The following is a 15,208-nucleotide window of genomic DNA, read 5'->3' on the forward strand; positions in this document are numbered from 1 at the left end:
TACTTGGCCACATTCTTCTTTCCTTCAAGTGCAACCAGTCTTCCTGTCCCTCCATAGCCTGACGCTGCCACCACCATGTGTTACCCTTTTGATTGTATTAGGCAGGAGATGAGGAGCGCTTGGTTTTCTCCAACGCTTAGAATTAACACCAAAAAATTCAATCTTCGTCTCATCAGACCAGAGAATCTTATTTCTCATAGACTGAGAGTCTTTCATGTGTATTTTTACAAACTGTATGCAGCTTTCATATGTCTTGCACTGAGGAGAGGCTTCCGTCGGCACATTCCACCTTAAAGCCCTTACTGGTGGAGGCTGCAGTGATAGGTGATTTGTGGAACTTTCTCCCATCCCCCTACTGCATCTTAAGAGTGATCTTGGGGTTCTTTTTTACCTCTCTCACCAAGGCTCTTCTGCTACTATTGCTTAGTTTGGCTGGGCAGTGATAGGGAAACCCGATAATTGTGATTTAGTGAGATACCTTTTATTTAAAAAGATATAGGGGGTCATTTACTAAGGGCCCAATTCGCGTTTTCCCGACGTGTTACCCGAATATTTCCGATTTGCGCCGATTTTCCCTGAATTGCCCCGAGATTTTGGCGCACGCGATCGGATTGTGGCGCATCGGCGCTGGCATGCACGCGTCGGAAATCGGGAGACGTGGCCGAACAAAAACCCGACGGATTCTGAAAAACCGCTGCATTTAAAAACGAAAAATGTGTTGCGGAGCTTGCACTTACCTTCACTCAGCCCGGCGCTGTGTATTCCAGTGCATTCCGATGCTCCTCAGCGCAGCAGCGCCACCTGGTGGACAGCGGAGGAGCTGCCTTTGTGAATCCCAGCCAGACCCGAATCCACCACAGAGAAGGCGCCGCTGGATCGCGAATGGGCCGGGTACGTAAATCTGCCCCATAGTATCGTTAATATAATTCAGTATCTTATGATTCAGTATCTTACATAAATTTTAGGTCACAGACCTTTACTTAGGAATCAAGAAGTTTTTAGCATCACTGACTTCACAAACATCAGCTCAAGACAGAATAATGGAACTGGATATTTAAATCCGGAAAACACACACAGCAACATCCCTTGTATCAACATAAAGAGAATAATGACTGAATGTTTCTAACAAAATGTTTAACTTTTCCCTGAAAAGTAAACTAACAATAAGCTTTTCAGTGAGATTAGTGAAGATTTTAGTGAGATTAGTGAAGATTAGAGTAATGTAAAAGATTGGTTGAATGCATACTTTTGTCAAAGATGTTGCATGTTATACACCTTTTCTGAATTGTATATAAGATAGTAACCTGATAAATAAATTATGCTTTTTGCCCAGTTGCACCAACAACTATTTATATAATTAGACCTCCGTCTAATATACTCATTGCATTGGTTGAGTTGCGATTTAACCATGGCCAGGTTGAGGAACAGTTGTTTTCATCCCAAAATTCTTTCATTTAAGGATTATGGAGGCCACTGTGCTCCATAAGTGCTGCAGGAATTCTTTTGTATTCTTGGCCAAATCTGTGCCTTGCCACAATTCTGTCTATGAGCTCATTGGGCAGTTCCCTAGACTTCATGATTCTCATGTTGTTCCGACATGTAGTTTGAGCTGTGATTTCTTATATAGAGAGGTGTTTGTGTTTCCATCAAGTTCAATAAGTTAAATTAAACACATCTGGACTGCAATTAAGTGCATAGTGCATATGAGTGCTAGTGATTGCAGGGTGCTGTGCTTGTCAATTTCCAACACTACCATACTGTCATTCCCAAAACTCTTCTATAATCATGTGATTGGCAATTTCAAAGTTGCAATGCCAAATACAATTGTAGACAGGTTTGGAGCTGATTATGGAAAAAAGCATCCATAGTTCTCTGAACTTGGACTACCACTATAACACACAAGTTATGTTAGAAAATTGTGTATCCTCTGTAGAATATCTACAATGAATCCATTGTATTTATTTAAACCAGAATATCCTTTGACTAGTAATCAATGGTGTTCCATGTGCTCCAAAATAGTAGGACAATGGCCAAAATAGACTCAATCTCCTCCAAATAGGGACTTTTCCGTACACATAATGAAGCGCGCAGTAAGGCTTCTTTCTCTCCGGCACCCCTGAAAATCTCCAAGCAAGATGACAACATGGTTAATATTGGTGTATCCCAGTCGTCATTGGCATCCATTGCTTCGGCTTATTACTCTGCTGGGTTTTTGACTTTTCAGGTCTCACATTAATTTATAGTAAGTATAAATTAATATAATAGCAGCTCACATGTACTATAACACGTTCTTACTTCTTATCCATTCCATTTTTTTTTTGTGCAGGGCTCTAAAGCAATAAAAACCTCAGAATTGGCTAAGTGCATGCCGGAGGTGAGTGTATCATTTAATGGTGCAGATTTACTTACCCGGCCCATTCGCGATCCAGCGGCGCGCTGGATTCGGGTCCGGCCGGGATTTATGATGGTAGTTCCTCCGCCGTCCACCAGGTGGCGCTGCTGCGCTGAAAAGCATCTGAACGCACTTCAATACACCGAGCTGGACCAAGTGAAGGTAAGCACGTCCCAAGCAACACAGTTTCATTTTTTAAATGTGGCGGTTTTTCCGAATACGGCGGGTTTTCGTTCGGCCACGTCCCCCGATTTCCGTCGCGCGCATGCCGGCAGCGATGCGCCACAATCCGATCGCGTGCGCCAAAATCCCGGGGCAATACAGGGGAAATCGCCGCAAATCGGAAATATTCGTGTAACATGTCGGGAAACCGCGAATCGGGCCCTTAGTAAATAACCCCCAAAGTATCAATAAGAGTATTTTGGGAGTTTATTCAAGACGGCAGAGCTGTTATCAGTTCCCTCTTGGTTAAAGTGTAACTAAACATTTGAAGCAATTTTTTTGAATTTCAGAAATAGATTAAGCAGGTGATAATAGTAAACTTTGTAATATACTTTTATTAAAGGGGTTTTCCCATAAAGGAAAAGCTCTCAATTTTTAACCCCCTACTTTTGCAATGTTACTCAGTTTTATTGCTGTTTTATCTCCTATCACTCAGTGATGGTCTATGTAAGATTCCAGGGTGTGGGAGGGGACTCTATAAGCAGACACTTCATGATTCCTGTGTGCTATGAGATTCTGTGTGCTGACAATGTGCTTAGATTATTAGGGTACTGGGTTTAACTACACTTCAGTTCGTTTCTGAACATTCACTAGTATCTGACACATAGAAAAGGAGGGATGAGACAGCAGAGTCATGAGATGGATATAAGACACAATGACACACTCTGCTCTGCTGCCTCACCTAATCAATATAACACACAGTCAGCACTGTATGTTAGACTTCTGACCTTAGATCCAGAGGTTATCTTGTTTGCAGTGCTGCTGTCTCCTCTTCAGGCTGCTGAAGCAGCTGCAGCTGGACAGGAAGTGCTTGTGTCTGTTGTGCTCTCTGCATCCAGCCCCTCCCCCTGCTCCTGCAATGCAAGAGAAACCAGAGGAATCTGCCCGACTCTAGTAAGGAGCTTACGGTCGGATCCAGGGACAACCAAACTGTAAACAGCAGAACTGATAGGAAAGGTTGGAATTATAACTGTGAAATGCTGTATTTTTGTTAATAACAGTGAATTAGAGAATGTGTTATTTAAGAATATTGTCTTTGTGGGAATACCCCTATAAGTAAAAATTTTGATAGAATCAGATTACAATGAGATAATGAAAATTGATTGAATGAGAGATTTTATCATAGGATCAGTCTGAATCCCAAAGAGACCGAAATCAGTTCTGCTTACATAGAAATATACACAATAAGAATATCTTCAGTGTTAACATAGTAAGTTCCTTGCATGTCTACTATGTATTGTAGACTATAATGTGAACATGTCAGTCTGTAACGACGACATTTCTTGTAAAGGTGGCCAGTGTCCAACTAAATATTTCCATGTCAGAAGCCAGAGGAGCACAGGGGACAAATCTTACAGCGGCTATGAACTTGAACAGGTATCTTTATAATTAACTTCTCTTTCTTTGTGTGGCAATCCTTTGTATATCATGAATATCTGCATATTATTGAAAGGGAATCTGTCAACAGAGGGCCATTTTAGCTGGGGGCAGGTTCCCACACAAACAGTACAGTATATTGCACACATGTATTCAAAATGGTTATTGAAACAAACAATATTATACTTTACTTGGTGCCCTGCCAGATGCTTAAGCTAAGTCCCGAGGGGGGGCATTTCATCTGCTCCTGGATCCTTTCAACCATGACCGTAGCTTGTCGCTCCCCCAGATCAAGAAGTGTACCCACCCCTCCTCACTGCAGCAAGCTATTCTCATGCTTGAGCTCTCTCCCTCCGCTTGACCACGTCTCCATTCTCAGTATACATGCGCTGCATCCATTGGTCTGGTTGCAAGGCAGTGAGGCGACACGCAACTCACATCTCAGTGTACTTTCCAGAGATTCAATCATAGGCCACTGTTGCTTTTCAGAGCTTGGTAGTTAATTCAAACCAATCCTGGTTAGACGACTCCTCCCCTTCTAGACTGCACCAAAACGGTACCACAGAACCCAACTAAAAACAAATCAATTTATAAGGGTACATTCACATGGTCATTATGGGGGCAGTAAACTGGTCCAGACCATGAAACCAGACCTTGTCCCCCATAGACTTCTATGGGCCTTGGACACAACGCAAAATATAGGATATATATACAGTATATGTGCGTGCCCTATATATTGTTGGGAAGTAAGACTGCTTACAGAGACTACTAATTAAGGCCACCATGTAGGCGTGTTGAGTCTTATAGCCATGGATGCTCCACTAGGGGGATTCTGGGAAAATATGCAAAGTTTTCCAAGAAGGGATAAGGAAAACCAAGCCTATTTTAGCTACCTTGTAAGGCAGCTTCCTTGACATCTAGCATGATGGTCCTATGACATGATGCGGGATGCCCTATATATCAGCAGTTTGTGGTGAGGCCACTTGTCTGCACCCCTCCTTTCCGGTCCCTGCGCTCGCCTGGAATCCGGCTTGTCTAGCACATCTGAATGTACCCTAAGCAGCACAACCCTTTCAATCAGCATTGTCACATGGTGCTTCAGATGAATATACAAAATAAATTTAGTGCTATTCTTGTATAGGGAACGAGGATTTGATATCGATGAATAAATCAACAAAGACAATAATCAGATTTCTAAAGACTACTGCATTCAATGTATGTGACCTATTAGATGTATCACTTCATGTACTAAAGTTATAATGTGCCTTCCAACAGGTTACAAATAGAAGGCAGTCCACCTAAAGAAAACAAGGTGATGTATAATATGTATGATCTATCAACCCCTGCATAAGAGTCAACCTGCTCCAGTCATACAGCGCATAATATTGTACAAGTTTGGAAGTCTTTCAATACAGAGGACTGCACATTTTTCTATAATTTTATATATCATATGGTACATGATGTACGTAACATATTCGTGTTTTAAATACACCCTATCCCCCCAAAAACAAGCCCCCATTTGTATACTCAATTTTTAAAAGTCATAGTGGGTGAATGGGGCTTCTGCCACCTGTGCACCTGTAGTTCATGTCCTCACATACACCTATGCATGAATGGGCTTTCGGTGTTAAATGCTTGTTACATCTTCCCTTAAGCGCTTATAATTCTGTAATAGTGACCACATTCTCGATATTCCAGGTGACTGTGACACAAAAGGCCGTCCAGCAGCTCTCTCGTGGCTTGATGATACCATCTATTAATGGTAAGTTATACAATCCCAACTCTCATAAGACAATTTTCATTATTTCCTGGCAAGTCCTTTCATGTATTCTCATATTTTACCTTGCAGAAGATTTATCAAGAGGCATATTTATTTCTAGCAGTTTCCTGAAAAATGCTGCAGTCTATCCTGAAGAGGTGAGAGAATTTCTTCTATTGGTCTATATGTAGTAATCAATAGTAATCTATGGTAGTGGCACACTTGGCCAAGCACCGGTTTCCATATCTTGATCATCAAGGCCTAAATCTGTCACTGCTAAAGTGGTTTGGCACTTCACCATCCTATTAAAGCGAACTTCTCAGTAGGTTTGGTAGCCTTCATATAAAGCTGGCGTTTAGGGTCCCAAACCTGTGTATTCTATCTGTATCTGTGGTCAAATTTTGTAGAGTTGAGTTGGTGTAGGTTTCAGGGTTCTGGTGACCAGATTCTGTCCGAACTCCTGGCTCATTCACCCTGCACATAGTGAAAATGAAGGTATTTGCACATTCATCTCATTCAGAGAAGTCTCATTCAAGAGAATCATACTTCACTATGAACTTTGCCGGGAATCTGAGGCAAACCCAAGTTTCCTTACCACTTCCACCTTTACTACCTGAAGTCTTCATAACCCTGACACAGAAACAAGAAAGGTAAAAAGTTTTGGGGCCCTAAGCCTAAAAGGAAGCCCTGAAAGAATTACGCCAGTTTAGGCGAAACAAACCTACTGACAGGTTCCCTTTAACTGCATATCCCTTTAGTAATTACCATGTTTTACTGTATGGACATTAGTAAGTGGAATATCTACTACTACTGGAAAATGTATCAAGCATCGGATATTCTGCTGAGATCACTATAATTTAGAAGTCATTATAATTATAACATACATATATTGTAAGGTCTGGCAACGGACTTACAGAAGGGGCTATGAGACTAAACTCCTTCCCAATTGTCTCTGCTTATTGCCCGACCCACCGTAGCAGTGGGTAGACAACTAAAAGACATTTCCTCCTTGGGCAAAAGTGCAAAACATAGAGAAAAAGACAAAACAATACAAACATAGAATAGAATGGAACTGAAAGGAGGGGGCCAACGCAGTACAAAATTACAGGATAGAAGGGTAGTCTGAATACAGACAGTAGGTTGGTATAGCAGAATACATTGACGAGAAAAAACACAACGCCTAGATACAAGGAGTTTAGAGCAATCTAAGTCCATACCAAACTAATTCATTGGAGTAGAACTGGAGATGATGTCGGTACAGAAGTTACACCAATCCTTTCCCAACAGCTAGATTTAATTTTTGAACCTATCTACTTTCATGGCCAAACAGATGATACATGCATATAAAGCAGACAGCTATGTGTGCAGTGTAAGGCATGGTGGAAGGGTATTTACAATTAGGGTTCCAGTGTGTAAATTGGCACTAGATGGGAGTGGCAGGATTCAGGGGTAGTGGACCCACTGTACTACCGTGGAAAATGACATAAGCCACCTATGAGAAAGAATTTCCATGCATCCATGTCAAAATTCTTAAGATGGTGCAAATAATTCTTCTTTTTGGGTATTTGCGATGTTACTTAATGGAAACCCACCATGAGGAATCCTCATTAGAAGTAGATCTGATTGTAGATTCTTTCTGCCTGCCTCGGCCCTAATCTGTAATTTAATAATCTTGGAGCCTAACCTAAAGTGATAAAAAAGTTTATTTTAGTAATATGTAAATTTACTGCAGAGGCTTCAGTTAATTTAAATACTATTAAAATACAGGGTTTTTTTAACAACTTAAGTTCCAAGATTAATAAATTGCAGATTTGGACAGTGGTAGGTAGGAGATCTACTATTAATGGCAGGTTCATCATGGTTTCCTTTAAAGAGTACAAATAGAAAAATGAGCATCCACTTGAACTCCAGTAGAGGCATACTGACCAACAGTGTATCCTTACACAATAAAGAACTCCAAAAGTCCAGGAGAAGACAGTCTGATTTGGATGCTTACCTGGGTTATGCTTACGAGATCCTGATAATGTAATAACATCTTGCTGTAAATCCATTGGGGCCAGGATTCTTGCCTATCTTCAGGTCCTTTATAACCTTGAAGAGCTCAGGCTGCTTCCTGGGCTACTGACGGTGGCACAAACTCCCTTAAGTATGCCTGAATCCCAGGGTCGCCCACAGTCCTGTCCACCCTATGATTGTATAGCTGCTCATAAAAAGATTGAAGCAGATACTGTAGCTTTGGGTGGAAGGCCCTAGAGAGCCAACGTCCACATTTATTACAATATTTGAAATACCCCTTCCACAGGCGATCCTTGGCACATTGAGACCGCTGGTCCAGAATCTGAAGGATTTGTTGTCTAGTGACCACCAACACTTTTAAGACCTCTGTCTGTCCTCGCTTATTAGCTTCCTCCAGTGTGACCAGTTTGTAAGAGGGATATTAATTTGTCTGATCTAGCACACGTAACACGAATGAAAAGGTTCCTGATACAACACTTCAGGTACTCCCACTGAAGCGGAACATCCTCCTTAACCGATATTATATGATCTACAATAGTGCAAAACATCAGGTCATAGTACCTATAGCAAGAAAAACTCCCCTTGTATACATGTCTGAAAAAAAAACTAAGTATACAACAAAATACATTATGAACATTGTGGCTCCATGGCTCTATGCCACTGAAAGTATGCAGGGTGCACCTGGCTAAGTCCGGCAAAATAGTTATCGAGCAGTTCCTGAAATAGATCTCCTGCTTATCTCTGTTTGCCCCAAAGATGGCATAATATATCTCTGGGTCTAGCTGGATCCGTTCCCCATGGACCCAGGGCACAGTACACTCTGTCCATTTCCAATCTATGTGTGATGGATGAGCCCAGGAGTTCTTTGAAAACCTGGGTGACCAGATCCTGGGGTATATGTCCTGATAGGTCTCTTATCCACAGATTATTTTTCGGTGTCCTTCAGGTGTGCGTGTATAGCGAACAGCCTGGCTGTATGCTCCGATAGGACAAACTGATGCTCAACCAAATGGGCCATAGCAGCCTCTGAGACCTGCTCTAGGCACTCCACTCTCCCTCCAGTATAGGCCACATGTCGCTTTACCTCTGCTACTATCATTTTATACGAGTCCTCTATGCAATCAGGTCCTCAAGGTCCTGGCGTATTGGGATGGCCCGCAGGTGTTGTTTCCAGTCCAAATTCTCATCTGTCACTGGAGCACTGGGAGATGGCTGGCTAGCCAGTGAGGGGAGGTGCTGGGGAGGCAGGCAGCAGAATGCGGCTCTGGCTAATGGAAAGAGAGTCTGGCGCAAGTGGCAACGCCATCTTGGTCCGAGGGGTGGATATCTGATCCGCTTGGGAGCTGCATAAGAACCTTTTGATGCCAGCAGAATCGGGTGCTTGTTGTCCCTGCTTCCTAGACACAAAGAATATACACAAATAATAATTAGCAATACCTATATGTAAGCACTGCTTTCCAGGTGACATTATACCACAAGTGACTTTGGTATTTTTATAAGCGCAGTGTGGAAATGTGCTGCACGAAGATTGAATGAAACAGTGATAAGCCATGGCCTCAAAAAATGGTATTGAAGTTCTCTTCCTGATGGAGCTGTTCTTCACCTGGAAGGTACTAGATGTCTTTTATGTCTGTGACTGACCTACTAGTGTAAGATAGTGGGGCACATTTGCTTACCCGTTCCTTGGAGTTCACCGAAAGCACATTATCTGACGATAATGCACTGTGCCGCGATTCACTAAAATCATGCATGTGTCGCTTCCCTGATCTTGTCCGACGGAGTTCACCTTCTTCTTTCTGGTGCATGTAAGTGCATTGTCTTGCACTCAATCCGAATCAGCTGGATCGTCTGACAGCCACGCCAGACGCTGCGCCAAAATCCGATCACGTGCAACACAATTCCAGCACAGACACCTGTTCAATACCGGTCACAGCCACCCGAAGTCTGACGAAAGTGAGTAACGCAAGCCTTAGCAAATGAGCCCCGCTATCTGTCTCTATAGCATTGTTGCCATAATTGTTTGATCAGGGAGTGGGCGCTGTTTACAGATCTGTCTATAAATTGGCTGAATATAGCGAGAGATCAGGGATAGACTTCCGTAGGGGAAGGGCAGCACTTAGATTTTCGGTACAGGCAGCAAAAAGTCTAGAATGGGCCCTGGGTTAAGCAACTTACCAATATAAATTGAATTATATTTTTCACATTTTCCTGAAAACTGAAGTGATAGCCCTAGTTCAGAAATGTCATATTCTACAGCTGCTGCTTCTATCCATAAGATGGAGAAGATGGCAGCTCATGTGATCATACACTCCCATGAGCACTCACTCCTCTAATGTGTCATGTGAGATATTTGTGCCATCATTGTGTTCCCATTACACAGCCTGTCGCTGCCATATTACAGGGACTGTAACGAGATGCTGTGGGAAGGAGAACATCCCACTAGATGGATAGCTCACAGGACGCTGTAGAGGAGTGAGTGCTCATGGGAGTGTATGGTCACATGTGCCTCCATCTCCTGCCATCATATGGATGGGAGCAGCAGATGCTTAGCAGGAAGGCATTTCTGATCAAGGGCTGTGACTTCTGATATGGTGAAAATCCTGTAAAACTCTAAAGTTAGTTCCTTTATATCATGGCCCCCAAATATAATAAAAAGTGCACATAAAGTGGATTATCCCTGTAAGTACACAAATAACTCACCTCTACCTCCCCTGTCACTTCTCTGACACATAAGAATTGAATTTGCATAAAGATACTTTTTTTTTATTTTACCTAAATGCCAAGTGTCTGTGAAACAGGGAAGGTATATATCTGGGAAGCCGATGATTGTCCTGTATAATGGTGACTTTACTTGCAGATGAGTCGGGAGGTGGGAGACTCCCTTTTATTTTACAGGTTCAGACATCGGAACTACTGTAGTGTTTTCTCTTTCAAAAACCTTTTCTGATAATGTGAAGGTCATTATTTTTGTTAAAAAAAACAGCAGATTACACATGAATTTTGTGTTTTTGATCATTCGAAACTTTTAAGGTCATTAGACATTTAGATCCAGGTAGAACTTACATTTCTATAAATTCTTCCCCTGTGTGGTAATAATTATATTCCCGGCCAGTATCGGGACACCTATAATACAAAGCAGACAATGTTCCTCAGGAACTTGGCTTCTACCAGAGATCTCCTATGAATGGCCGTCCTATATGGTGTATTATCATATCAATGAGGACTTTGTACACATACAACAATAGGGTAAGTTATTAAGCAGCTATATCATAAACACTAATGACATATTTATCATCAATGTAATATTATGCCAAGGAGTTTCCAAGAATTCAGGACATTAAACTTACTATTGAAAATGTCAGTAAGTATATAAATCACCTCTTACTCTCCCATCACTCCAGCTCTGATGCTCTGGTGGGATTTGTTCACTTTCCTATGGAGATTAATGTAACTATGGGTATCCTAGCATGTATGGCACATGACTATTCAGGTTACCTAGTGACTGCTGACCTCACATGCCAGCAGTGTATATCATCACACACAGAACCATGATCAAAAAAATAATCTTCATATAGAGGAGGTGGAGGAATTTAAATTTATATTTCTCCATTTCTCTAACCCACCATGTCTCCAAACCACCATAGTTGTCCATATGGGGCTTTGCCTGTAAGTATCCCTAGTGGTATAATCAGCCATTTCTATGGTGCACTAAAGGAAATCTACCATGAAAATACATCATGATAAACCAGGGACACTTACTCGTAGATCCAGACACTGTGAATGTGGTAATTTTCTTATATTTGTTATCTGTGATCTCCTTCCATCTGAAATCAACTTTTCAAATTATGCTAGAAGGGTTCTGGGGCATTACCAGAGCCTCTCTGTGCTTTTACACTGTGTAGGAGCATTTCCCCCCTCCCACTGCGTGAGATGACATTATGCAGGGGAAGGGTTAAGTGCTGAGGGAGCAGAGTAAAGGGGAAGACCTCAGGCGGCAGATGAACAAGCCCTGAGGGAGGCGGGAGAATTGTCCCCTGTAATGTGGGTGATTTGACAAGTCCGTACTGTGTGAGAAGTATCAATGGCATCTGTGTCTCATCTGTGACATTTACGTGCAGAGCAGTGGGGAACAGACCCTGTACTACTATATAAGCTCTGGATGACCCAGGCGGCGTATGATGACATCATTACACGTCGCCTACATCCCTGCACAGAGACGCGAGCCGGGAGAAGAAGGGAGACAGCGTCAGCCTGTGTAGTAACATTGTCATAATTGTTTGATCAGGGTGTGGGCGCTGTTTAAAAATGTATCTATAAATGGGCCAAATATAGCAAGGGATTAGGGGTAGGCTTCTTGTGTCTGTGAAACTGGGAAGGTATAAGGTATATAATTACAATATAAATGCAGGGCGGGCAGGACACTAATATTCCTTCCTTCAAGGCTTGATACGAAGAATTGCTTGACCTCCCAGCACCTCTTATTTATCCTATTCTGCCCTTTCAGCCTGAAAACTGCTGCCACTTGCTGTTAGCTTCCAGATATTTGCCCAGATACTGGAAGCTTCCCGAAACCGACTGTACCGACTGAAACCACAAAAACACTCCAGCCCGAAGATGGCATAAACTGAAAAGCAACACTGAGCTCTTGTGCAAAGCAGCTTATTCCCAGCAGCAGAGCTCAGCAGACACTACAGGCATTACCTGCAGCCTCTGTTTACAGTTCATGACCTTCTATTTACAAAACAATCTGCAAAAGCAGCAGCTCAGAGCAGGAGAGAAGAGAGTAGAGTGGCAGACAGGACAGAGAAGTGTCCCCATGTAGCAGTTTGGGTCTTCTCAGCACTACTTAAGATTAATGCAACAAAGTAAACTTCACTAAAATGAATAAACAAACATCTCCTCTCTACCATTTTATCTATATTAATATTTGTTAAATGAGACTTCTAACAAGGCTTTATCCCACTTCCTTTCTATGTTTTTCTTCTTATTTCCCTATTTCACAAGCAGAGCAGCTTTCCTTTTTCTTTCTATTAAAACTTCTTTTATTACTTAATTGCTCCCCTTTTTTATGATTCCTTCCTTCTTTCATCCTAAATTGCTTGTGTTATGCATAGTATGGAAATGGCCAGACAAACATCGTGGGCACTGAGCCTAAACCCCCTTCCCAGGTATTCCTGTCTAATTGTCCTATCTATGATAATCAGTAGCAAATTGCAAGACATTACAATACAAAAAGAGAGGGATATTCCCCAGACACAGGTCAGATCCAGGAGGACAATGCAGGACAATTGCTAGGTAAATAGATAGCCAAAGAATCAAGCAAAGGAGTCAATATATACCAGAAATTAAAAAACAGAATAAACAAAGCTCACTAAGTACAAATCCTTAGCAGGCAAAGAGTTCTGACTCACAAAACCTTGTGTGCAAAGTTCGTATATACAATGAAGTGAATGCCCTGCACTACCCCTTGAGGACACTCTTCCCTATGCGTCCTTCTCCAGTTAGGAGTCTGGGCTGCACTAAGGTGGTGCTCGGCTGGCAGGTAGGTTAAAGAGATGATACCACTATAGTAGAAAAAGCATAAAGCGGCACTCAACGGATTTGTGCAGAACATTTATTTGGATACACAGAGTATAGACGTGGACATGGTGCAGACCGCGGCAAGCGACGGGCCGTTTCGCGCCTGTGTGGCGCTTTCTCAAGCCTACAAAGGCACGTCTCTGGAGCTGCCCCTCTTAAACTCGACTTCCGGTGGCGTGCCGGTCATGTGTCACATGGAACAGCACTACCGGGAGCCAAGGGGAGGTATACGCCCCCAGTGACGTGCTCGTTGCTTGGCAGCACAACAACAAAGAAAACGTTAAAACAGTGTTCACGGGGATGCCAGTGTGACACCGAGATCGCAGTAATTATGCTATATCTCTTTTGTAGAGGTAACGTCAGCATAACGGAGGTAAGAGTAAATTAATAGAGGCATGATCAATGGGTAAAAATTGAAAATGGTTATGCCTATATGATAATGTTGTCCTCGCATAATTAAACACTAAAGAAATAACCTGGGATGGTGCAATGAGAATAAAAGGGAAAGAATAGTGATGATGAGAGTGCAAAAAAATAATAGTAATAAAATAGGAGGGCGATCTCGGTGAGCAATTGGCAAACCTAGGAGACATATATACCAGATGTAGATGCACGAAATATATACAAGTATATAACATTGTAAATTATTGTCTAATTTTCTTGATTACTTATGTATATATCGATCTAATTAGTAAGGCAGGTGGAAAGCTAAATAAAGAGATATACGAAAGTACTGCAGTCATGCTTCCTCTCTTTTCTAATCTCATTTTTTAGGTATAAAGCATTTTTTTCTTGTTATGCTTCTATTTTATTCCTTTTATATTTTTAGCTTCTCCTAATCGTCCTCAGACCCTCCGATCATAATTTAGGGTCTTCTCCTGTGATACTGCACCTAGGGTTTTTTTAATTTTTTTTTTCTCTTGTAGTCAAACTGTGCCCAAGAAGACGCTTAGGTCATTTCTGTCATTAAGGCCTAGCCTCTCCATGGCATCAAATCGTATAATGTGTTTTGCCTCACGACGTAGCAATTCCTTCTCCTTATTTCCTCCCCTCGGGTCCTTATCAACCTTCTCAAGGCCGGCAAATTGGAGTACTTCTGGATTACCTCAATGTTGTTCCCTTATGTGTTCAATGACCCTAGGGCAACCATTGCCCGTCTCCATGGATCTACAATGTTCCCTAAAACGTACGAACAGGTTCCGAATCGTCTTTCCTATGTAAAAACGTCTGCATGGGCACCAGATGATGTATACTATGTGTGGTTTTACACGTAATGAACAAATTAACTTTCCATCTGATGCCACCCAGTTCAAAACATTTTGCCTGACTGTTAAATTTGCAAAAATTGCAGGATCCACACCTATAGTTCCCAATGGGGATACTGCGCTCAAGCCTTGTGTTTATTGTGTTTTTTGGAGAAGAAAACTGGCTACTGACTAGGTGGTTTCTGATGGTTTTACTCCTCCTAAATGAGATGACAGGTCTCTGCATAGTGATCTCCGTTAATTGAGGATCATTTTTTAAGAGGTTCCAATTCTTATGAATGGCCGTTCGAATGGCATCTCCGTGTGGGCTGTAGCCAAAGGAGAACGCAAATCTCTCGTTTTTTTTTCGTTTTTTTGGGGGCATGACCCTTTTGAATTCTTTGAAGTTCCAACTATATCGTGCCTTTGGGGGGAGTCTATCGCTTTTTTAAGAGCTGTCTCTATGACCTGTATAGGATACCCCCACTCTAATAGTCTAGTCTTTAGGTCGTGTGCCTGTGTTCTAAATCCAATGTCGGTGTTGTTCAGTCTTTTTATTCGTAAAAACTAACTGTAAGGTAAACTATCGCGGGTGTGTTTTGGGTGAAAGCTGTCGTA

The sequence above is a fragment of the Engystomops pustulosus genome, chromosome 6 (assembly GCF_040894005.1).
Source record: "Engystomops pustulosus chromosome 6, aEngPut4.maternal, whole genome shotgun sequence".
NCBI lineage: Eukaryota > Metazoa > Chordata > Amphibia > Anura > Leptodactylidae > Engystomops > Engystomops pustulosus.